This window comes from Amblyomma mixtum, chromosome 4, assembly GCF_055824585.1.
Source record: "Amblyomma mixtum isolate Tamu chromosome 4, ASM5582458v1, whole genome shotgun sequence".
Lineage (NCBI taxonomy): Eukaryota > Metazoa > Arthropoda > Arachnida > Ixodida > Ixodidae > Amblyomma > Amblyomma mixtum.
The window spans coordinates 91,871,526-91,878,346 of NC_143015.1; positions in this window are offsets into that span (position 1 = coordinate 91,871,526).

Genomic DNA, 6,821 nt, shown 5'->3' on the forward strand with positions numbered 1-6,821 from the left:
GCAAACTGAGGTTTTCCCCTCCCTTGTTCATTTTTGTGTTTGCACTTATATGCTTTTCTGCTCGTTTGTTGCAATTTACATACGGGATATTGAATGTTAGGACATTCTTGATTATCGAATAGCGTTTATTTTTGCATTATTTTTTGGCCAAAAGTTGAAGTTCTGCAGTCGGTAGCTCACCGCCCCATGATGCTTTGAGCGCCCATGGTGGCTGAAGTGGTCTCGAGGGGTCTCCATGCAAACTCTCATAGACGGGCTGCCAACTTTCCCTCTAGGTAATAGTAAGAAACTCTATGGATTTATGGAACCCAATATGCGGGACTAAAGTCATCTTCATCGCCGTCTTTCACTCAGCCGAGAGCAGATATCATCATCATCATTTATTAACCCATAAGGGTCCCGTGGGGACATTACATAAGGGGGGGGGGATACAAGTGTCCGACGGTCATACATAAGAAAAGGCAAAAAAGGAGAGAGAAAAAAAAAGAATAAAAACTAGAAAGTAAACTAGACAAAGCAAAACAGTAAATAAATTATGAAGTCATTCAAAGACAACGTGAACCACAAGCAAAATAGTAAATACATCAAGATAGTCAATCAAAAACAATGTGAAAAAAAAACATACAGAAATACACACCACAGTAATACAACGTGTCCAATAAAGTGATCGTCCTGCAGCACATCGCAGCTGATACATGGAAAGTTTTATTTTTCTTGGAAATGGTCGATGAGTAGGTGTCTAAAGTTGAAAGGATTGGTTTCAACGACAATGTTTTCGGGCAAGTTATTCCAAAATTCGATCGCGCAAGGAAGAAAGGATTTGTTGAATGCATTGGTGGAGCCGTGCAAGCGTTGTATACTAAATTAATTATATAAACGGCGAGATCGTACCGGAGTGCGCAGAAGGTTTTCTCGAAGTGCTGGAAAATTAAAGTACAGTTTGTGGAACAGGCAGAGGATTGAAATTTTTCGGCGAAGCGCTAATGATTTGAGAGCGAGAGATGATTTCATGACAGTAACACTGAGCCGAGATTTGTACTGCGAGGTGATGAAACGTGCTGCCCGGTTCTGGATGGCCTCGAGTGAGTCAATGAGGTAGGCTTGGTGCGGGTTCCATATTGTTGAGGCGTATTCTAGTTTGCTGCTAATATATGTTTCATATGCTAATTCTCTGGTGGCTGGGGTAGACATGGCAAGTGATCTCCGGATGAATCCAAGTGACCTGGAAGCGCTAGCGCATAATTTTTTTATGTGATCTGCCCATGTCAGACTGGTCGTTATCTCAATGCCGAGGTACCTGTATGAATTAGTTTGAGACAAGGCTATGGAGTTCAGGGTGTATGGGAAATAAAGATTGGAGCGCTTGCGTGAAAGGTGCATGAATTTACATTTTGAAACATTGAGCTGCATTAACCAGTCTGAGCACCACTTCTGGATTCTGCTGAGGTCTTCCTGTAATATTGTCTGGTCACTGCTGTTGCTGATGCGGCGATACATGACGCAATCGTCCGCGAAAAGACGGACGGTTGATGAGATACCAGAAGCTAGATCATTGATAAATATTAAAAACAGTAACGGAGCAAGAACGGAGAAATGTGCGGAGGAACTTCTTCGAATAATAAACTGAACTAGTATATCTCGAGCGACAGCCGTGAGAGCATAGAAACTGAATTTCATCTCTAAAGTCGCAGGGCGTAAACTTGAGACAACGCTGGCACATCCATGGTGTAAACGTAACAGTCAGATGTTGGACGAGCCAATAATGCTGCTTCCGCAAAAAGTCTCAGCGAAAGTTCAGAACACAAAGCGCATGAAAAATTGTAACATATGGTAGCTCTGAGTCCTTCCTAGAAGTTTAAAAATAATGTGGCTACCTTTATAATCTAGAATTCATCATGTAGGAGTTCCATGTTAGGCAATGAGGCCGGTTGGACGGAATGAAAAGAAGAAAATGCTCCTGCTATCGCTTCGATTTTTCACATCAGGATAGCTTTTAGTGCGAGTGCTCTTAGTAATATCCTGTCTTTAATATGCTGGATATATAACCTATCACTCTAGAATAAGCTTTCATGAAAGTTCTGAGTGTCATTAGTGTGCACGAAATTATGGGTAGTTAACTCTTTACAGCGATACCTGTGCTGGGAAAAAATGGAACATGCCTACTCGGTTTAGTAGCATGACAACTCACATTTGAGTCGCATTGACGGCTAAGTTCTCAATAATGCGAGACAGGAACATCGACCGGGAGACGTTTAAGAAAAAAGTTGTGTCGCAGCGAGTAACAAAACTGGTCATACATTTTCAATCAGGTCAAAAAGATTAAGGAATGAAAGCCAAAATGGAACCTAAACTGAGTGAATGATATATATATGCCAGGCAAGAATATTGATCCAGCCCCAAAACGGCACAATGAAGTGCTGAAGGTTGCACTGAATGGCAAATTGAGCCGTTTGTTCGTTTCATTTAAACCGGAATTGAACATGTGGGCGTGCACATCTTCGTTTTGCATGCATCTGTCGTCGGTAGAATCATCGACTAAAAGGTCCGGCGTACGTATTTCGTTCGAGTTGCGAAACAGTTGTAACGAAACCTGCAGTAGAATGTTTGACATTGCTTGGAACGCCTTGACAGTGACCTTCTGAAGTGGTGTTCTTGGAAACGTCTCCATGGAGCTGTTTAAAAGAAAATGGTCATGGTCGACGGCACATGCTCTTCGTGAAGGAGGATCATTCAGAGAACCTATTTTGGTGTGCCAGCAACTATTTCGTCCGGGAATATGTTTCGGGTGGCAATAATATATTGGCTCTTTTTCTTTGAACAGCGCAGTATAGCATTTGCCGGGACCGTTACAGAGACAAGCATTCATAAACGCACAGAAGTTCATTTTCTGTGTTCAAGAAAGGCTGCCGCCTACGTTCTGCATTGGTGGAACTTGGGTCAGTCTCCTCGTGTGATTTCCTGGTGCGAAAACTGGAGCGACTACTTTGCCATACTGGACAACACATCCGCTAACAACCTGCACGTTGTGGCTATAACTACATTGAAGGTATGAAAGAAGACTCTGCTTATGAAAGTAAATAGAAAGAAAGGTTTCTGTTCTCTGGTCACGTGGGTGATTCTACAAGAACCAGCTGATGAGATGTCGTATAAGCATGCAACTTACAAAATATTTGATTGCACATCGAATTCTGGCATTTCCACTGGAAACCTCGAACAAAGACACAATTTGGCTTCACTATCACTTCAGCAAGTGACTACAATGGCAAGGACCTGGAAGGGGCTTTCCGGCCACAAGCTGTCCGTCGGCTGCGTTGTACTGGATTTCCCGGTAAACCACGAATACTGTTTTTATTTAGAGCGGAACACAGTAGCGCACGCGCTTCTAGCACTAAACGCCAGCTTTCAGATAACTCCGGTGAAACGGGGAAAGTTCGCCGAAGTCCTTTCCTCGAGAGAAGCTGACATTGTCGTGATTGCGGTTGGTCTGACCCCAGATCGCTACCAGCGCTTCGACTTCGTGGTCAACAAATTTGGACACGCTGCTTTTTACGTGCAGAAGAGGTGGCGTCACCACGCTCACTTTCTGGTCACCATGCTACCCTGGACCTTTCTGCTCGTCTTCTCGATGCTGGTTTCCACAAGCACTTTCATCCTCCTCAACATACGTCGGCACAACTACGCAATGAACGGCCTCGGTAGCGTTGCACTGGCGCTGACGGCAGCCACCCTTTCGTTCGTCTCTCCACTGCGAGCTCTACACTCCCGTGACAACAGCGGCCGTATCGTCATGGCATCCTGGATGCTGGCTTGCTTCTCCTTGGCAGCATACACTAGAAGCCTGCTCACCGCCAGTCTGATGGAGCAGCCGACGTGGGAAGCCGACGTCCACGTTGAGAAGATGCTTCCCAAGCTTCAAGCCGGTCGTCTACTCCCTTGCGCTGAGAGGAACTCCTTCTTTGACGTCATGCTATCTGCAGCTTGCACTCGTGACACCAGAAGCGGGAGCGACATTGTAGCTACAATGGCTTTGGCCGTGAAGCAATGGACCCGTAGCAGGCGTGACTACACCGGAACCTTTCACCGCTGCCTCCAACGTACCACGCGAGGAACACACGTTATGCTCTCCATGGACATTGAGCCTTGCAGGTTCTTACCCTTTTCTCGCTTGATTGTAGAAGGCATCAAGCCCATACGTAGCCTTGTAGGAGGTTTCCCGATCAGAAAGGACTTCCCGAAGCACGTAGAGCTTGTTTTACTTATCAAGCGGATCTTCGAAACTGGTTGGGACGTACGCGTTCAGAGGTCTGTTGATTGGAACTGCTCAGCTCCGGTCGAACCTAACGCACAACCGCTTTTGAACACAGCGTTGTTATATGTTTATTTATCGTGCTGCTGTGTTACTGTAGCTGCTCTTCTATCTGAAATTATATGCAAGCACATTATTTTCGGAGTGATGCTCAGATCGCGTGCATTCTGTAGTTGTAAAGGGCGTCAGTATAAAACGCACAGGTCTTTGAATGTTGAAAGGACTAGGAAAGGAAGTCGCATTCTACCTTCCATTCCGAGGTGAAGATCTTCTAGAAGTATTTGTTGGTTTTTACACTTAGTAAGTGGTCGTGCCCTTTCTCAGGATATCATAATTGTGTCGGCTACCGCCCGGTAGCTGTAAGCAGAGGTAAACAATTTAGGAAAAAAACAAAATCCTCAGAACACTATTTTCTAAAGACAGATCCCTGTCGTCGATTTCGTACAGTGAATAGAATTAAAATTACGAGATGCAGTGCATGCGACCACTTGTCACAGTTTTTGCTTTAGGTATCAAATGTTTATAACATCATGAACATGATGATTATGATGATGATGATGATGCTTGTATTATCAAAGATGTGCCTCCTCTTTGACAGCCCTTGCTTTTCCACTAGCGTTTTCTGCTTTGTGTTAGCCAGCCTTTGTAATAAGGGAGTAATTGCTCATTGACATCCAGCAGGAAAGTTAAACAGCTTTCTCAATTAATTAAATTAGTAATTACTCCCTTATTACAAATCTACTCCACCTTGGGGGATTCCCCATAACATTCAACCAGCCTTTGCAAGGACTTTGCTTATCCGCTTCCAGCACTTCAGTTTCAGATGTGTGTTGAAAAAGCCATATTTTCTTGTAGAGAACCTTGGAGATTCGCGTTATCATCACACATTGATGAGAACTTCCAGATTGTCAATAAGACAATAAGCAAACGATGGTGCGGCAGAGCTCCCTTGCGTATGTTACGTTATCAGTTTTAATTTCAGTGGGGCTAAGAAATTCTGGTATACATTTCCTCTTCCGCATCGCTAATCATTTAGCGAGAACGAATTATGCTTGCTGTGAATGCTGGTGATAAAAAATGAGATGAACAAAATGGTTGATAAAGTGTCTGAGGTTATTAAAACTATCTATTGGCCAGTTATGGATGTCGCAAAAAGCTCGCGCGAGTCAGCACTTAGGCCACTCGATAAAGTTCGGTCCTTTCAGACAGCCTCCTAGTATTCGCGTTTGAGCTGGAATCAGTAATTATGGGTATTCAGCGCTTGTATACAGGGTGATTGTTTTTTCACCTGTACAGATTTATATTTAAAAAAAAGTAAGATATACATCGCTGCGCTCTATTGAGCTGGATTGTACAACAAGGCAGATATTATGTAACTCATCGATCAAAAATTAGACAAATTAGAACTTGATTAGCTTAAATTAAATAATACATCTTTGTTTTGGATAATAACTGGCAACGTTATGATGCGAAATTTATGACCGTCAACCTCGAAAGTGAGCCCTGCTTCCAGATTTTCACAATCAGCAATATGGGTACAAATACGGAACGTCAAAAATACAAATTCGAAAGCTTGTTGAGTTGTCTTTTCCGCATTACACATTTTTAGATTGGCTTTGCGCGCGTAGTATAGCCGCCGAAATCAAGTTAGCTTCTTCCATCCCGTCAAATGGGACAAATGCGTTTGTATTTTATCCACACCAAATGCGAAAGACGCCATTTAATAAATTTTGAATGCGAGACTGCCAGCGCAGTAAAGTTTAAAATATATACTTGTCACGTTCGATATCTCGAACTACATTGACGATTAAGAAAACTTACAAAAAACAGTACACCTCAAATATTGACGGCCTACAATTTCGCAGTCACGTTGCCCCCTAATAGAAAGAATATAAAGCGTATTATTTCATTTCAGTTTCTCTTTGTCTTTTAGTTATTGCTCCACATAAGAAACATATTGACCTTACTGCACAAACGAGCTCAACAAACCTCAGCGACGTATTTCTCGCAGTTTTTAAAACAAAAACGTTGAAATTATAAAAAAAAATCGCACTGTATCATGCGCCAAAGTCTTTCCCGTTTAAAGCATAGGAAAGAACGGCATGGATGGTGCTCAAGAAGTGGCCCTACAGGAAGTTTGCAGCCTTTCTAAAATATATGAAATCTAAGCTGTTTGCTTATATGCCTCGCAGTGAGGCTTTTCGGTCAACCCTGGAAGTCCTGAGATTGAGATTGGTGCGGTCGATAGTTGCTCTCATCTTCTGAAATTTTTAGCACTGACGATGCCGAACTAAATGTTCAGTATAACTCAGAAGACACCCTAATCAGTACTACATATCTTACGTTTTGATCAATGTCATAAATAATCAAGCCACAAGTTAGCCAAACGCGAAAAAAAGGCAGCTTCCTAATCCCTCCAATCAACCCTATCCTCCGCCAGCTGCGGCATCTTGCCCCTGCAAACATAATTTCGCCCATCCACTTGACTCGCTGCCCCTCCCCGTTGTGTTGGACA